Raw genomic sequence first — 19,174 nt, forward strand, 5'->3', positions numbered from 1 at the left:
AGAGATCACAACATATGTTGGCATGTACTATGTGCAGGGTACCCTCTGATAGTGAATATTCATTTAATTCTAACATCAGTTCTGTGAGGTATTTCTTATTCCAAGTTTATCCATCTGACAAATAGATCTGAGGCAAAGAGGGAAAATAAAGAGTGAAGACAATTCAGAGTTAAAAATAACTTTCACAGAAAAAGTAATAGAATTAAAATTTAAAAACTCACCCAATAATGAGTTCCAAATTTATATAATCATATTAAATTACATTGTAAATAAACTGGATATCTCATCAATAAAGTTGTATTACTGACTTTTATCTACACATGATAAAAGTAGACAAGCGCCTGGCAAAGCATTTACAATACAGTCACTCAGTGAGTGTTGAAAGAATGAATGAACCTATGACTAACTCTATTGAACTTGGTACTTTTTTGTTATTTCATTATTTTAGGTGAACAGATGGATAAAGAAGGAATTGGCAGGAAGGCAAGTTAGAGTCTCAAGATTACTGAAAATCTCAGTAACAAGCTAAGGCCAAAGAGGGAGGAAAGGAGAACCATTTTATGCCTAAATCCATGTGTTCTTGATTATTGGAATGCAGCCATGGTTTTGCTTTCCAAGGCAAAAATGTGTGTATGTAAAGGCTGAATCCAACTTGAATAAGGTTTTTAATAATGTGCTAGCATAAGGCATTATCCAGGCTCAGCATTCAGTCATGGCTTCTGACTATCGATTTATCAGATCAAAGTAATTGTTGATACTTATTTCATAGAGTAAAACACCTCAATCATGAACTTGTAGAAGCATGTGAGCTACAAATGATTATAATTTCTGACTTATCAGCATTAGTTGGTATTGAATGCCACTCTTTAGTCCCTAATAAGGTTAGATAAATTTCAGAAAAAGGTTGCTAGAGATCAAGGAACAACAGATATCAATAAACTTTAACAATCAATGTATAAATGTTGCTATGATCTGAATGTTGATGTCCCCTGCCCCAAATTCATAGGTTAAAATCCTAACCTGCAACGTGATGATATTAGGAGGTGAGGCCTTTAGAAAGTGATTAGATAGGGGGCAAAGCCCTCATGAATAGGATCAGGGTCCTTGTAAGAAGCTGGAGAGAGCTTGCTTGCCTCTTCTGTCATGTGAGGTAAGAGGAAGAAGATGGCATTCTATGAGGAAGCGAACTGCTGGTGCTTTGGTCTTGGACTTTCCAGCCTCCTGACCGTGAGAAATAAATTTCTGTTATTTATAAGCCCCCTTGTCTATGATATTTTGCTGTAGCCTCACAAACAGACTAAGACAAATGGTTAAGTTGAAAAAAAAATACCCTACTCTGAGACTCAGACTTTAGAGTGACAAAATAAGAAATAGATGGATTTTTTAGATGGCAGCATGAGGAAATATATAAATAAACAGATAAATAAAATCCTGAGTTTAAATTCCAGTTCCATCATTTCCTAGCTGTGTGACATTGAATAAGTCATTTGTTATTAATTTCCCCAACTCCAAGATGGGAATGGTAATACCTACATCAAAATGTCATTGTAGGAATTAAATAAATTAAAATATAGTTAAAGCACTTACAATAAAAGCATGTTACAGAAAACAATGGTTGCTGTTATTTCTATTTTTCTAATTATTATAAAAATTCTGTCCAGTTAATATTACCCACTGCTTTGTGGATCAAATATAAGCACTGATTCTGGGAGTAGAGTGTCATGTCGATTTATAATTAAATACAGCTAGTTTTCAACTACCCTGGGATTGAGATACAAGTTCCAGGTTTGGAGGACTTTTTGATTCTCATTCTATTCCAGAAAGCCTCTTTAAAAAGGTTAATTTCTCCTTTATATTCTGCAGAAAGGTAGTCAGATAACAGAGATGAAACAGATGTCAAACCAATCCTTTATTAATTAATTACATAATTAATTTTTAAAATAAGCTTATTTTTTGAGCAGTTATATTAATAGGCTCACAGCAAAATTGAGCAGAAAACACAGATTTCCCATATAGCACTTGCCTTTACACATGCATAGCTTCTTCCATTATCAACATCCCATAATAGAGTAGCACATATTTTATAATTGATAAACCTACATTGATATGGCTTTATCACTGAAATCCACCATTTACACTAGAGTTCACTGTTGGTGTTGTACCTTCTATGAGTTTTGACATTAGAGTTCACTCTGGTTCTACCTTCTATAAGTTTTTTAGGACAGTGTCCTAAAAACCCTCTGTATTTGGCCTATTCGTCCCTCCTTCTCTCCAGCCCCTGGCAATCACTGATCTTTTCATTGTCTACACAGTTCTGCCTTTTCCAGAATGTCATGTAGTTGGAATCATGTAGAATAGAGCTTTTTCAGAATAATATCCCATTATCAGCATGTACCACAATTTATTTATCCACTCATCTATTGAAGGGCATACCTGTTGCTTCCAAGTATTGGCAATGAATAAAGCTGCTGTATAAACATCATCTGCAGGTTATTGTATGGACATGTTTTCAACTCCTAATTTAGGTAAGTACCAAGGAGTGTTATTGATTGCTGGATTGCATGGTAAAAGTATATTTAGTTTGGAAACAAATTGCCAAGCTGACTTTCTATGTTGCTGCACCAGTGTTCATTCCCACCAGCAATGAATGAGAGTTCCTGAAGTTGCTCCATATTCTCATTAGCATTGGTGTTAACCAGTGTTTTGGATATTGGCCATTCTAATCGGTTGTAGTGGTAGTTTATTGCTGTTTAATTATTTACAATTCTCTAATGATATATAGTGTTGAGCATCTTTTCATGTGCTTATTTGACATCTGTGTATCTTCTTTGGTGAAGTGGTTGTTCAGGTCTTTTTCCCATTTTTAAATCATGTTGTTTGTTTTCTTATTGTTGAATTTTAAGAGTTCTTTGTATATTTTGGATAATAGTTCTTTACCAAATGTCTTTTGCAAATGTTTTCTACTAGTCTGTGGCTTGTCTTCTCATTCTCTTAATCTTTTGTTAAATTTTAATAGCTCTAGTAGTGTTGGCAGAGGTAAAACACTGGTACTAAGAACCCAGGAGTTTATTAAGCAGAATGAACTTTAATTTGGAGATTGTTTTCACAAATGCATTTAAAATACCAATTTTTTCAGGAATTGCCTCTCTCCCCAAAAAAAAAAAATTCTGCTAAACATTTTGATGAAGAGGAAAATCTAGTCAGCTGCATTCTGGCTCAATTAACTTTATCACTATTCATAAAATACTTATTTTATGAAAGACATTCTATTTAGCCATTTAGGATTTAAATCTTCTTAGTCGCATACATGAATAAAACCTGAATGGGTATAGAATTGTTGGATCACAAATTTTTCTTTCAGTACTCTTCAGAGTTTAATACTTTCCTTCTTGAATTTAGCATTAATGAAAATCATGCAATTAACCATATTATTACATCATTTTTATCTGCCTGGATGAAGGGATATTTATCCCTTAAATAACAACACAAGACAAGATGTAGGATGGATTTAGACACTAATCTCTTCCATTGATTTTGCTTTGTGAATGGTAAGAAATTTTGATCAGTAGTCTAGGATATTTTGATTTTAATAGTTGCTACTTTTTCACTTGTTCTGTTTTTTTCTCTTCAGGAATGCCCATCATACCTATATCTTTTTTTTCTCCACTCTTATCATAATTCTTATAGTTTTCTTCTTTATTTTTGCCTCAATATGATATGCATCACTGACTTGGATTTCTAGATGCCATTTTGTTTTTTACCACCACTGCAAGTTTTACTTCTTGATTGATATTTCATTTTATTTCATTATTTTATTTTTCTGTTTAAGTTTTTTCCTCCCATCTCTGTCTGTTCCTCTTTCTTTTAATCTTCTAACTGTTAGTTTGGAGTCCAAGTTTACTTTAAATGTTTTCCAAAATTTTGCTTGTTTTTAAATAATATATACTTTAAAACTATGTCTTTTCTTTTGCATAGTTGAGACCACACTTCCTTAAGATATTGCTAGTCAATTATTTGCAGACCTAAGCAAGATTATGTCCATTTTAAAATTCTTGTCAGAAAGACCTACCTTATCCAATGTTTGGACATAGGGTAAACAGAGTGCTCTAGAGCCCTTCACTATCAATTTAAGTTCAAGCAGAATCTATCTCTCCACACCCACCTTTGAATCTTGTATCTTCATAGACGCCCATTTCTGAGCCAAATCACCAATGCAGACCAGTCTCTCTACTTAGGATCTAAACCATACCAGAAAATTCCATGAAGACTCTTTTTCATCTCTCTACGTGTGCAACCTCATAAACCATTTTAGACAAGATTGGGCAGGGCGGTATGCCCGTAGAACTCATAAACCACTTTAAAGTAAATAAAGAGTTCTAAATGGCAGTTATAAGATGCTAACTGTTGTTGTTGGATCAGTTATTTAACCTATTGAAATCCCAATTTTCTTCTTTCTAAAATGGGGATAATAATTTTTATGCTAGGGGCTGGTTAAGTGATTTAAGTGAGTTCATATTTGTAAAGCATTTATCCCAGAGTCTGGTACAGAATATGCACTCAAAATTCATTCACTATTTATCACACATATTATTTTATAATATTTAGTTTTCCAACTTACAGAAAGATCATGGACTTCAATACATGCTCCCTCTTGAATTTTATAATTATAAAAATATCTACATTATATCTTGTTAAATATAGCTATAATGAACATTCTTGCTGCATCTATTTCACATGATAAGCTACCACTGATGGAAAAATGGATAATGCAAATGATATTGGTACAATAAAATTAGAGAGTATAAAATCAAGTTAAAATACATAAAGTTATTCAGAAGAACTTAAAAACATAATTTAATATATTAGTTTCAGATCATGATTTTACATAAAAATTAAGGACAAGAAAAATTGTGCCTGGATCCATATTCAGTGAAAAAGGTCCACTGCATAGATCAAGTCTGATGTAGTGTATTTCACATCCAAGATGACATATAATAGTATTTTAAAGTCCCATTACTTGTTAGGCTGTAAGTCATAGATACATTTACTCTGCAGTGAAAGAAATGTGTTTTTAATGGCATGTTGAATTAATTCATAGTGTTGGTTGATTTAGCAGTATGACTAAATATGTTTGTGTATCATCCCAATTTTATGGGCTAAGTCTGCCCATAAATTTAAACTTCAATGACTTTCCTAGAGATTTAATATGCTTCTTTGCTAGAGCAGATACTTGGAGAATACATAATAAAAGTCCACGCTCTAGTTTCTCATAACTATGTGAAGAGCACTGTGCTAGAACACTTTTACTACATTCTATGACAAAAAATCATGGGGAAGTAAGGCTTATAATCTATTTTTAATTCAATTTCAGTTGTGATTTCAAGCTACCTGATACATATCAGCAAAAATCGTAGGATGTCTGTCTCTTCAAAAAAAAAGAAAGGAAAAATAGTTAACATATGACATAAATAAAAGGAGAACTATTTTGATGACCTCTGAGTAGACAATTTCAGAATCCTTTTCTGCTTGCTTCACCCAGAAAGCCCAGAGAGAGCTATGCAGAGGAGTCGAAATACAAATTCGTGTTTCTTAATTGAAAATGGGGCAAAGAAAATCACAGAATGCCATTTCCCACTATGATTCTATGTCTCTGGAGTAATTTCAGCTAACATTTATTCAATATCTATTAAAAAATATAATTTACTTACTCTTTAATAATACAAACTCTTCTATCTTTTTTCTTCTTATTAAAAAAACTCATAAAAAGATCATATGTCATTGGTAGACATTAAAATACATTAGTCTTATTTATTTCTTTAGGTAGTTTCTAAAGTTTTCCAATTTTACTGGTGGTGATTTGACTTATTCTTTTAAGTCAATTCATGCTAGTTTAATTCATTTAGTAATTCTCACAAACTTTTAACCCATTAAACTTTTGGGCAGGCATTCACTTTTCATTACCAAATTTTCCTGATTCTTTCTAGCACAAAAAACTTAAAAGAAGATTCAATTTACTTATGACCTGATGAATTGCAACTCAGGGCTGAAATATATATGCTGTTTGATACATCAGCTCCAAAAGGTACCAATTATGTTATAAACTATATACAAACAGAAATGGCACCTTGGCAGTCTCATTTTTCTGTTGTTTGTTTGTTTGTTTGTTACTGGTAATATTGCCTATCTGGAAGGCAGGGAGCCCTCTCTAACCCTTCTCCATAGGATTTGTAGTGCATATTCTCTTTTTGTTTGAGCGTGTAGTGAGCCACTCAAATGTCCTTTGGCATGGCTGCAGGACATGCTTTTAATTCTTTTTTCAAAAGAAAACAGACAAACAAAAAAACAAATAAATGTAGGGTTTAACATAAGTAGAATATCTCAATGAAAAGAATTTCTTACACGAATTGAATGCCAATATACAATTGGGAGATATGATATCCTTTGAGTTTTAGGGTCAATATGAGAAGAGGAATGGAAGAGGACCTCAAACACAATGGTGTGGAGGACAGTGATTCTAAGGTAACCAACAGTGGTGATGGTACCAGTAATGAAGGAAGAATAACAACTGTAGCTACCTAGAGGAAACATTTTAAAAAATCACAACAAAAAAAAGAACATGCAATTGTATTCTAAGTAACAAAGCTAGGTGAGAGGTAAGAGTCAAAAAATGAGATTGTCATTCAAATCCTTGACTGTCTTTAAATTTTGAGTATTCTATGATGAAAGATGACTAACACGAGTCTATACTAATACACAATTATACGCATAACAATTTACCATATTCCCCATGAATATAAAGATCCCTAAAAAAATTAAGCAAATATAATTCAGCAATGTAAATAAAAAATATATACCATTGGCCGGGCGCGTTGGCTCACACCTGTAATCCCAGCAGTTTGGGAGGCCGAGGCGGGTGGATCACCAGAGGTCAGGAGTGCGAGACCAGCCTGGCCAACATAGTGAAACCCCATCTGTACTAAAAATACAAAAATTAGCCTGGCATAGTCCCAGCTACTCGGGAGGCTGAGGCAGAAGAATGGCATGAACACGGGAGGCGAAGCTTGTAGTGAGCCAAGATCGTGCCACTGCGCTCCAGCCTGGGTGACAGAGTAAGACTCCGTCTCATTAAAAAAAAAAAAAAAAATTAGCTGGGCATGATGGCAGGCACCTGTAATCCCAGATACTTGAGAGGCTGAGGCAGGAGAATTGCTTGAACCCAGAAGGCAGAGATTGCGGTGAGCCGAGATCACGCCATTGCACTCCAGCTTGAGTGACAAGAGTAAGACTCTGTCACACACACACACACACACACACACACACACACACTATATATATATTAGTTTATATATAATATATTAGTTAATATATATAAGTTTATATATTATATATGAGTTAATATATAGAATATATATTAGTTAATATATATTAGTTAATATATAATATATATTAGTTAACATATATTAGTTAATATATATAATATATATTGGTTTATATATTAGTTAATATATATAATATATTAGTTAATATATTATATATATGAGTGAATATATAATATATATGAGTGAATATATAATATATATGAGTGAATATATATTATATATGAGTTAACATATATAATATATATTAGTTAATATATATTATATATTAGTTAATATATATAATACATATTACCTAATATATATTATATCTTAGTTTATATATATAATACATATTAGGTAATATATATTATATATATTAGTTTATATATATCTTAGTTAATATATATTATATATATTAGTTTATATATATTAGTTTATATAATATATATTAGTTAACATATATTAGTTGATATATATTATTTAACATATTAATATATTTATTATTTAATGTATTTATATTAAATAATTATTATATAATAATATATTAATATATTTAATATATTAATTACTTAATATATTATATATTAGTTAATATATTATATAGTTTATATATTATATATTAGTTAATATATAATATATATTAGTTTATATATTATATATTAGTTTATATATTATATATATTAGTTAATATATATAATATATTAGTTAATATATATTATATATTAGTTAGTATATATTATATATATTAGTTTATATATATTTTATATATATATATATATATATTAGCTAAATGGAGTTTATTCCAGGGATGAAGCCTGGATTAATATTTGAAAATTTATCATTGTAGTTCACTATATTAATGGTTAAGAAGAAAATATTACTACTGACCTGATGCATGATAATTATATATGATCATATCAATGAATGCAGAAAAAAGATCTGAGAAATTTTACCACTCATTCATTTAATTATGACCTGAGGAAAAAAACCTTAATGACAATATCACAATATAATCTTAATTATAATACGATTATATTTGCAAAGGACTATTATCCAGAAAATATAAAGAACTTATTCATGTTAACAGTAAAAATTAAATAATACAATTAGAAAATGGAAAGAAGACATGACCAGACAATTTATTGAAGAGGATATACAGATATCAAATAAGCAAACGTAAAGGTGTTTCATATCATTAGAAAAGTGAAAAATCAAACCACTGAGTTCTCACTATATACATATCAGTTTGACTAAAATAAGAAATAGTGACAGAAGCAAATGGTGGTCAGGATCTGGAGAAACTGGATCACTCATGCATTGCTGGTAGGAATGTAAATGGTACAGCTCCTCTGGAAAACAGCTGGCAATTTCTTAATAAACTAAACATACAACTACCATATGATTTAGCAATTATGCTCTTGCGAATTTATCCCAGAGAAATTAAGACTTATGTTCATGCAAAAACCTGTATGCATATGTTTAGCTTTATGCAACCCAGATGTCCTTCAGCAGGTGAAAGTTTGAAAACACAGTAGTATATCCATATGGAATACTTACTCAGCAGAAAAAGAAAGAAACAAACTATTTGATACAGTCAACAACTTGGATGAGTCTCCAAAGAATTATGCTGAGTGAAAAATGCCAATATCGAAAGGTTACATACTGCACGAGTCAATTTATATAACTTTCCTAAAATGACAATATACAGGAATAAAAACATACTAGTGACTTTCCGGGGTTAATAATGGAAAAGGGGTGTGGGAGGGAAGTGGTTGTGGTTATAAAAAGGTCACTGGAAGAATACTTGTGGTGATGAGATTGTTCTGTATCTTGACTACATTAGTATCAATGTCAGTATCCTGGTTGTGATATTATACTACAGTTTTGCAGGATGCTACCACTGGGAGAATCTAGGCATAGGGTACATAGTATCTCTCTGTAAGATTTATTACAACTTCATGTAAATGTGTAATCACTTCCAAATGAAAAGCTTAATTTTAAAAAGCTTACCCGTTACAGTTGCATGCCAGGAATATATTTTATGCATAATTTATTTCTTTTAAAGATGATTTTGGCATTAAAATTTTTATATAGTTTGGAAAACTTTGGAGCCCTTACATAAATTAGAAGCTTTGAAATTGTGCTTGTGAAAATATTCCTCCTCCTTTTTTTTCCACCCAGCAAGAAAATGTGATGATAGTTTGAGAATGGAGTACAGACAATATCCCAATTTTGTATCCTTTTGTTTTATGTATAAATATAAAATTAAGGTGTTGCAAACCAACTTAAGAGAGTTTGGCCTTCACAACACTTACGTTATTTTTGGCAGATAATGACAAACCCCCAAAGATGTTTAAGGAAAGATTAGCTTCTGCCCCCAAACCTCATTCCAGGTATAAGAGCAAGGTGCAAGAGCAAATGCATCAATCACTAAGCCATTTAATACACAAAATGCATCAATCACAAAGCCATTTATTACACATTTTATTGGTAAGCAAACATTCAACCTGGTCATTCAACTGTTCTGTGAGTTCAATGAAGTCTTAACACACACACACACTCTCTCTCCCTCTCTCTCTCTGTGTTTTCCTTTTTAGGTCTTCTAATGATGGATTATATAGAATTGCTCAACTGGGCCAAACCCAATAACATTCTACAGGCAGGATTTTAAATTCCTTAATTGGTATTCATGCTATTAAAAAGCCTCCTAAACCAATGCTGGTCATAGACCCAATTAAGCATCAAACCTCCTTAAAAATCCAGATTACAGCCCTCACTGTTTTTAAAAATGATATGTTTATTAAAGGGTTTGTAGTATCTCCATACTATCTTAGTTAATCTACCTATCTTGAATATTTTTAATTTTACTAATGCAATGTTTAATTTCAGTATGTCAATTAGCTAAATGTCAGTTGCAGATCAAGAGACATATAGAAGAATTTATAGTTGCTGCTTCTAAAAGGTCACATATTACAGATCTTTTTCCATAGGATACTTATTGATGTCAACAAATATAAAGGAAGGAGAAATGATACTCTTAACATGCAAATATGTACTTATATAAATTCCATATTTTAATGAGGAAAAGGATCTATGTGAGATGTTCTGGAAAATATCATTTTATTGATGTCAGTAGAAAATAGTATATTTTATATTCAAATTATGAAATATTAAGAGGAACAAAAGGGGTAGATAAGGGATTGGAATGCATGAAGTCAGAAATCAGTGATTCAGATTTGGTGCTGGGGGAAGGAATCCTTTCAAAACAAAGAGATTCTTAAATACAGTGACAAAGACAAAGAATCCAGAATGTTAGGATTGGGGAAAAATAGGAAACAAAGGTTAAGAACAGCAGATTTAAGGCTGTACAAAATCACTGCAAACTTTCTAAAGCAAGAGTCCAGAGGGACAGCCACTTGAGCAATGGTGGATGTAGTTACAAAGATAGTCCTTATTTATAGGCGCTGAAAAAAGTTAAATCTAGGACTACAAAAAATACTCAATTTGAGACTTGAAAGGTACAAAATAATGATGTTGGCCTTGTACCAGGCGTTGGAAGCAATAAGCCCTCTTGGAAAAAAAGGCTGTAATTCTGAGAGCCAAATATTAGCAATTTAATGGGTAAATAAGAAAACGAGCCTTCTGGAAGGGTGTATGTAATTAACATCATCTGTACATAATCAGTTTTCTTAAACTTTGCCCATTTCTATTTAGTTCAGTAACTCTCCGAAGTTGCTAACTAATATTCCTTTGAACCAGATGATATTACATAAGTGAAAAAGTTGACTTGGGGTACTTAGCTTAACAGGTGTGGTTTTGGCAGTGTAATCTCTTCCACTTTTATAATGAAGTGATGACAATAAAAAGTTCACCTTAGACTCACCAGGATGAAACATGACATTTTTGTCTTATAATGTGGCTTCCTGAATGTTGCTTGTATGAAGTATTATGACACTAAATCTTTGAACATGCTTTTGTTGCACTGACAATAGACAGGGAAGATATGCTCTCCTATTGTCTTAGTCGGTTTTTACTTCTATAAAGATACCACAGAATGAGTAATTTATAAATGACAGAAATTTATGTATCTCAGATCTGGAGGCCATGAGTTTAAGATAAAGGCCCTAGTTGGTTGGTGTCTGATGAGGGCCTGGTCTCTGCTTCTAAGATGGTGCCTTATTGCTGCATCCTCTGGAGGGATGGAATGCTGTGTCCTTACATGGCTGAAAAGACAGAAGGGGTGGAAAACGGTGAACTCCATCCACCAAGCCCTTTTATAAGAGGACCTTATTCATTCATGAGGGCAGACCAATGTCTCTTAATACAGTTGTACTGGGGGTTAAGTTTCAATATGAATTTTGCACAGAACAAATACATTCCAATTATAGCGCCTATTTTTATGAGCATGCTCTCAGTCTACCTGGAGCTTTCAGGCAACCAGCTCTAACTTGACACCCAAAGCATCTGTCCTATTGACTTGAGCAAGAGGAGATCTCTAAATATCCTAGAGTCACTTGGTGTCCAGATAAATATGCCTTCCCTGGACCTGCACTGGAGTTAAGTGCTTGGCCTGCTTCTGCTTTTAATTTTAGTCATGCTGTACAATTCCATCACGAGGAATCTTGGAATCTCATGTTTCCCTAGCCTCCTCTAGCTCAGCCAGCAGCTAGTACAGTTATGGACAGCAGTCATTCGGTATCTATTTATTTGAAGTAGACACAGATATTTCCCCTTAAAAAGCATTCTAGGAAGTTGCACATAGGCCTGCTAGATCTCCTCCCTATGCCAGGCCTGGACAGCTTGCCTAAACATTCAAAGGAAAGATTTGAATGACAGCATTTAAGTAGGCCTCTGTTTAGTCCAGGGGATTTTCCCTTTAGGTTTTTATCTTTTTACACAGGTTTAAGTAGGTTAGAGAAATATCTCCAAAAACTATCAGAAAAAATAATAGTTTTGATAATGTGCTAATAGATGTTATGCAAAAAAGTGTTCCATTGTTGAATAACTGGAAAACTCTAGATAAAACAACTTTACTGAAAGATTGTCAGAAACTGAGATTGTGAACCTCAAAGAGGAGACTATTCTATATGTGCCACCTGTTACATACTTGAATGACTATAAAATATTTTTGGTGGGAGAGGCTCATAGGACTATATTTCTGAGGAACACATTTTGAGAAAATCACAGTAAGAATATTGTTGTAATGATGCCATGATATGTGTTGGATCTTTCTTTTGTGTGGCTACAGACCCTCTAATCTTGGCAAGCAATAATGTTAGGGCATGCCATTGTTAAGAATAGCAGTTTGATCATCAAACAATCTAGCTCAAATAATGTTGAACAAAATTAAATTCCAACATTGTAAGTCATTCTTCCCATCTTCATGAATCACAGATTCTAATAGGAGAAAGATATAAACAAATTATGGTATAAGATGATGGTGATGTGTGAATAATAAGATGGCTAAAAGAATGGAGTTACTATATGTGTCTGGAACAACTATGAAAACATTTTGGAAGGCTGCAAGAGGGAGTGAAGTTTGTGGGATAATAAATATTCAGTTTTGAACATGTTATGCCTGAAGATGCTCATACATCATTCAAGTGGAGATGTACAGAAGACAGCAGTATTAATGGGTCTGTAGTTCAGAGAAGAATCAGACACAGAATAAATTAGAAAGCACTTATATGGCTTTAAAGCCTTCAGACTGAATGAGATTACCAATAGAGCAAATGCATTCCAAAAAGGGATATGTCCAAGTACTTTAGCTCTTCAGTATTGAGCAGTTAAGAAAATGAGGCAAGAGCAAAGGAGAACATGAAGGAGCAGCTAGTGACATTGCAGTAAAACTGAGACAACATGGCATGTTAGGATTCAAACAAAGAAGAAATATTTATGATTATTTACCCTGCTGTGCATTCTAATCCAACTATATTTGGCGATTTCTGCCAATATTGCCCATGTAGGCCATAGGTACCTGTATCTGTTCCTAATCTGGAGGTCAGAATGGAGTTCTTATAATTCTCAATTATCTTCAGAGATAACAGATAAAGCAACACAGGTGCTTTATCTGCTATCTCTGCTGCAATTATTTGTCTGCCACAATCACTTATCTCCTTTTCCAAAATCCTAAAAGTTTTGAAAACCAAAAAGAGATTTGCCATTCATTTGGTAATAACTTCATCTGTCCTTTACTCTTTTGGCAGCAAAGCCTGTTTGAAATGATATGAGACAATTTATAATCTTCATTTCCTGCTTAAAGGAGATAGTCATACATTTTGCTTCCAAAAAATATTTCTGGATTTGATTTTGGCATTGCTATCTCAGACCGTTCAGCAGGTACCACGTGTCTTTGATGTATGAACCTTATTATTTTTTTCCAAACCTGAAAATTTTACATTCTGAATGACATCTGATTTCAGGGGTATTAGAAAAGTAATTGCCATTTTCTATAAAATTATTCTAGCTCTGTACACATTTCATATAAAACAATATAGTCTTCCTGGAAATACATTAAGATTGTAATAGGCTGCTGGGTAATAAAATAATTCCATTTCCCACCCTCACCTGGATTTAATCTACTTTCTCTAGAAGAATAATTTTATAATTGCGAACCCAGAGAAAAAATTTCTTAACTTACAAGGATATTTCCTGACTTTTCTGGCTCCCAGAAGATCGTTTGGAAAAAAACATCAAACCTTATCCATAATTTGTGTGAAGTCATGTTTGATCAACCTTCTGCATCATTTTTTCAATAGATATTTTGAACCTACTCTATATTAGAACTGGAGGGAAAAAGATTTTCCTGATCCCAATCTGGATGCCTTAATTTACACTTCCTCCTCCATGGGTGTAGGAAAAAATATAGGGCTCTTGAGAGAAAATCCTGACAGACGAGTAAGACTTTTGGAAGCAGGTTCATTGGTGCAACAGTATAGGGCTTAAGGGCACTACGTCTGCGTAAATGTAGGGCATTTCTTGGTCACCAATGACCCAAACCCGCTCTATAGCCTCCTGTTAAGATGGAGGGTGCCTACGATTTATTACTTAAATGAACGAATAATTTTTTTATTTTAAAAAGTCTATTTGGGGAAGAAATTGTGTTTAAATTATTTAGTATTTTATATATATCAAGACATTTGTCAAGGGCCTTTGCCCATAATGCTGAATGAAAGTATTAAATGATGCATGGTTATGAAAATGCCAGAAAATTAAAGCCAGGAGACTTGTATTCTCATTTCAACCTTGTCACTAGCACTGTGAACTACAGCATTCTCATTCTAAATGTCATCCTTTACAAAACAAGAATAAAACCATTCTTTGCTTCTGCACAAAGTAATTAGAAAATGTACACGATAAGATACAGATAAAAGGAGTGAAAGTATAAAACAATGCAAAAATAAAATCACAAAACAATTTTTATTAGAATTAAGCAAGAAGTTGGATATATGTTTGATATATTTCTATATTCTTTTAATGCATGAATTCTAATATAAATAAAAGGCCTTGCTTTATAGAAGGCTAGAGACAAAGCAGAAAAGCTTTTTCCCCAGATGGATAGCAGAGCAGTAGACCACCGGAGACGACAGTCTAAAGGTCATATCTCTTTTGATGGAGATGGCAGCAGCCTGGGCAATGCATTGACACCACACAGCAAAGCACGAAAGACAGCAGAGGGGTGACAAGAGCAGTGATCCTGGAGAAAAGGACCGCAGCGCAGCAGGAAGCACCTCTAATTCTATGAGACATTCTCAATGCCCATCTCTGACCCAGCAATTTTAAGAGAGAAAGTGATTTTACCTAGGATCTTCTACTGGGAGAGTTTAAAGTCTCTTCATTTAATTAATTTATCTGAGTATCACTGAGGATTCTCAGGAGTATATGAGATAAAGAATATTAGAAGTTAGGGGTATCTTTTAGTCAAATTGAGTTTTAGATTGTAAATTTATAGAGTTGTACTCAACAATTGGCAGGGTCTGTGACACCCCAGTTATGCTGTAATCCGTAATAAACTGATAAGCAATTTTGGATTCTAATCTTTTATACATGCGTTTTCTCCCTTTCTTTTATGAAAATAATGTGTTCTTATGTATTTTTCATTTATATTTCTAACAATTGTAAACTCAATAGCAAGGAACATGGATGTATTTAACTTTCCATCCAAATTGCTCATAATAATGCTGACTCATAATATAACGAAATATTTTTCTGATAGATAAGGCAACGAATCAACTAGTTCTGTATTTGAAATGATGAAAACCAAGTGACTTTAATAAACTCTTTTGTGTGTAAAAAAACACTGACCTAGTTATTACATGGCTGTGATAAACTCTTAGGATTTTGGTTATTTGTTTACTAATTATGTGACCTTTAGCAATTCATTGAACCTCTAGATCATCTTCAATTGTCCATGTAGAGTAAAAAAAATGCAAGCTGGACTAGATATTTTCTAAAATTCTTTTATACCATGAACATTATTTGTTTGTATTTTAAAACCAAATAAGCCTCTGTTAAGATGGATGTGTGTTTGTGTGTGTGTTTATGTGTAGATGTATGATATTGACGTGATAAAATGAAGAGTGCAGGAAAAAATCTCTGACCAAATGCTGGGATGTTAGTCTAATCAAAAACTAAATTTCCTACTAGTGCTGTCTCTCTTTTAAGTCTCTCCTTTTGTTGTTTTCAAGATAGCATTGGGTGTTTTCACGGTGGCAGGAAGAATCCTGGAACCACATTTAAGTCTCTTGTGTGGTTGAATGAATTTGGTCTCTACTGCCAAAGTTGGTCATCCCTCAATTAGCTTCTGAGACTTCCTTGCTTTGACACTGTACTTACTCAACCCATTGGTTTATTATGTCATTTCTAAATGTATTATTAGGCATATGAGAATGCATTACATCATATGTAGGTTGTAGGGAATCTAGGACACTCTCAGCCACTGTGAAGCTAACACAGGATGGACACCAGGGGGACTGTGGCATCATGCTGAGTAAATAAGTTTTCCAAAGGTTTAGCAACTTTCCCAGGATATGGGAAATAAAGCAAGGAGCAAGCCTGGAAGTTTTATTTTTTATTTTTATTTTTTTTCACCTCAAAACACACATGCATTAGTTTTTTACATTAAACCTATTTGGCTATGTCTACCATTCTCTCCCATCAGGTTGACCACCAGGTGAGGTTGACACTAGAGACACCCACATCTGACATTTTGTTCTGCCAATTTTTACTCTTCTTTTCAACAATAGAAGAGCTTTCGATCATGAATTCATGTTGCATAGGATCTTCATTTACATTATCTTCCTTACCCATCCGTATAGTTGAAGTAAATATATAAATTAGTCTTGAAAATGGAATAATATTGAAAGAAAAAGAAGGGCAAATGCTAAACTGGATGAATGACTGAACAAAATTTTGGCTGAAATCGACGTCCTTGTCATCACACTACCTATGGTGAGATTGTATGATTAAGGTAAACTATGTTTGACTAATATTAAAGAGGAACTTTTAGAGTTTAGAAGACTTCTTTCTTAAGAAAGTATGACTTTCAAAAGTATTGTTTTGCTAGAGACTCTATGAGGTCAGCTTTCAGGCACCACAATAAGCAATGATGACTTCAGTCTAGGCAGGAGCCACGTTTCCTTGAAGCAACACTCACCTTTGGTAGTACTGATTGGGTGCCAGTGGCGGTGATAATTATGAGACTGCCATCATAGAAATATCAGAAGGCCTTCATTTGATACTTTAGAATATTTTTCCTTTACATTTAAAAAGAGTCTAGGGTAAAAGGCAAGATTTAAAAGTAAATTGTATCAATTTTATGGACTGAGAGATTGACCTGTAGTAGATCTTTCTTTTTCTACTTCATTTACTACTTACGTTACAACTTTATCATAATCATTTTGAAACTTTAAAAAATGAAAATGATGCATTTAATTGCACATGTACAGCGAGTTAATTGTGCTCTAAGTAACGATGAAACCTTAATACTAGAGGTGGTGTACAAAAATATTTTACTCGTGCAAAATGAGGGGTTCTGTTATTTTAATATTAAAGAAAGTAGATGGCCAAATTGTTAATTGCTAACCCATGTTATATTCAGAATTCATGTTTTTGAGAAATGTATTACCAAGAAGTTTTATTTTCTTTCTAATATTAGCAGCAAGAACAATCTGGAATGTAGAATTATAAAGAACACAATTATTTTTCAGTTGCATACACGAAAAGCCTCTAGAGCCCCCAGTAGAAGGAAATGCCATAGGTCATTTTAACAATGCTATTTATAGCTATCTAGGTAAGTAAGTTACCAGAGGATGTGACAGGACATTTTAGTTTTCATTACATAGTTTTCTCATTTATAAGGTTATGTCATTAGTTTCTAGATGTATGTAGACTGTGTAGGAAGAATATAAAAGGGTTGAAATGAATGGACTCTAAATTCTGACGTGTCTAAAATGTACTTTAGAATGGGTGAATGGCAAAGGTAGAGGGAAATGGAGGTCAAATGAATAATTATAATAGGGCTTTGATGGTTAACAGTATCTAGGTTATTACAATTTTGTTAAGCATTTGGAGTTGGGGAGGATTAAAAAACATTAATGGAAAAATCAAAAGGTACAATTAAAAGCAGTTCAAAGCCCAAGTTAATTTTTTTAGAGCAAGCAAACTAGACTTTCAAAAGGTCAAAATAATTTTAAATTAGGAAAAAAAAAGTGTTAAAGGAAGAGAATAGGAAGCGAGCAGTCATCTGGAAGGTACCCTGACAAGCAAAAGATAGGTATATCCAGCTTCCATTTGGACATCTACCAGAAGGGGTACAAGTTTTGTTTGATGAACATGCATTGTTACTCATTTAAACAGGCTAAGGCTAAGAAAACCCAGAGAAACAAAAACGTTCGGGATGGGGATGTGGATTGGGGTGTGTTAAGTTAAAAATTTCAGCCGGGCACGGTGGCTCACACCTGTAATCCCAGCACTTTGGGAGGCTGAGGCGGGTGGATCAAGGGGTCAGGAGTTCAAGACCAGCCTAGCCAAGATGGTGAAACCCCATCTCTACTAAAAATACAAAAAATTAGCCCAGCACAGTGGCAGGCGCCTGTAATCCCAGCTACTTGGGAGGCTGAGGCAGGAGAACTGACTCGGAGGGTGGAGGTTGCAGTGAGCTGAGATCATGCCACTGCATTCCAGCCTGGGTGACAGAGACTCCGTCTCAAAAAAAAAAAAAAAAAAAAAAAAAAAAAAAAAAATTCATGAGTTAAAATGGAAGGAAGCTTTGGCAAAATCAAATACAAAATTAGATTCTTAATTGCCAGCTTCCTCTATCAAACTGAGGAAAAGATAGATTATACCATTAACATAAAAAATAGGCACAAGATGCATACACAAAAAACCTCATCCACTTAGAAATGAAGCATTTTGATATAAAGCCCCAGTAGAATTAATTCTTGTCTCCTGTGCAATTATAAAGCCACTTTCTAAAGAAAATTTGAATCATAAAACAAAATTACATTCACTATTAATAAATAAGAAAAAGAAACAATGTTTATTTTTAAGTTTAATAAGACATTTCAAATTTGCACGAAGGCAGGTTCACCCAGACAGTTTCCACATAAATCTGGTGACAAATTTTCAGACCTGATAAAATGTTTATGAACCTTTCTTCATTACTGTGAAATGTACAAGGCTTAACTGTTTTCTTGTTAATCAGCAAAGTTAGAACAAGATATTTATCTACTTCTTCAGCATTTCAGTGTCATCAGAAGGTAATAAAAGACAGAAAATGAAAATAAGAAAATGGAAAATAAAATTTACCATGAAAT

At 33.3% G+C, this 19,174-nt stretch overlaps 2 long non-coding RNA genes across 2 annotated transcripts in view; one reads left to right on the forward strand and one right to left on the reverse strand.

Annotated features, from left to right (window-relative positions):
* LOC134732732 (uncharacterized) overlaps window positions 1-19,174 on the forward strand; it is a 51,906-nt gene that overhangs the window by 10,391 nt on the left and 22,341 nt on the right. The window lies entirely within an intron of this gene.
* LOC129464715 (uncharacterized) overlaps window positions 11,489-19,174 on the reverse strand; it is a 60,894-nt gene continuing 53,208 nt past the window's right edge. Inside the window, exon 3 of the long non-coding RNA XR_008651680.2 lies at window positions 11,489-11,581. This is a non-coding gene — a long non-coding RNA (uncharacterized lncRNA). The remainder of the gene's footprint in view (window positions 11,582-19,174) is intronic.

This window comes from Symphalangus syndactylus, chromosome 16 (assembly GCF_028878055.3).
Source record: "Symphalangus syndactylus isolate Jambi chromosome 16, NHGRI_mSymSyn1-v2.1_pri, whole genome shotgun sequence".
Lineage (NCBI taxonomy): Eukaryota > Metazoa > Chordata > Mammalia > Primates > Hylobatidae > Symphalangus > Symphalangus syndactylus.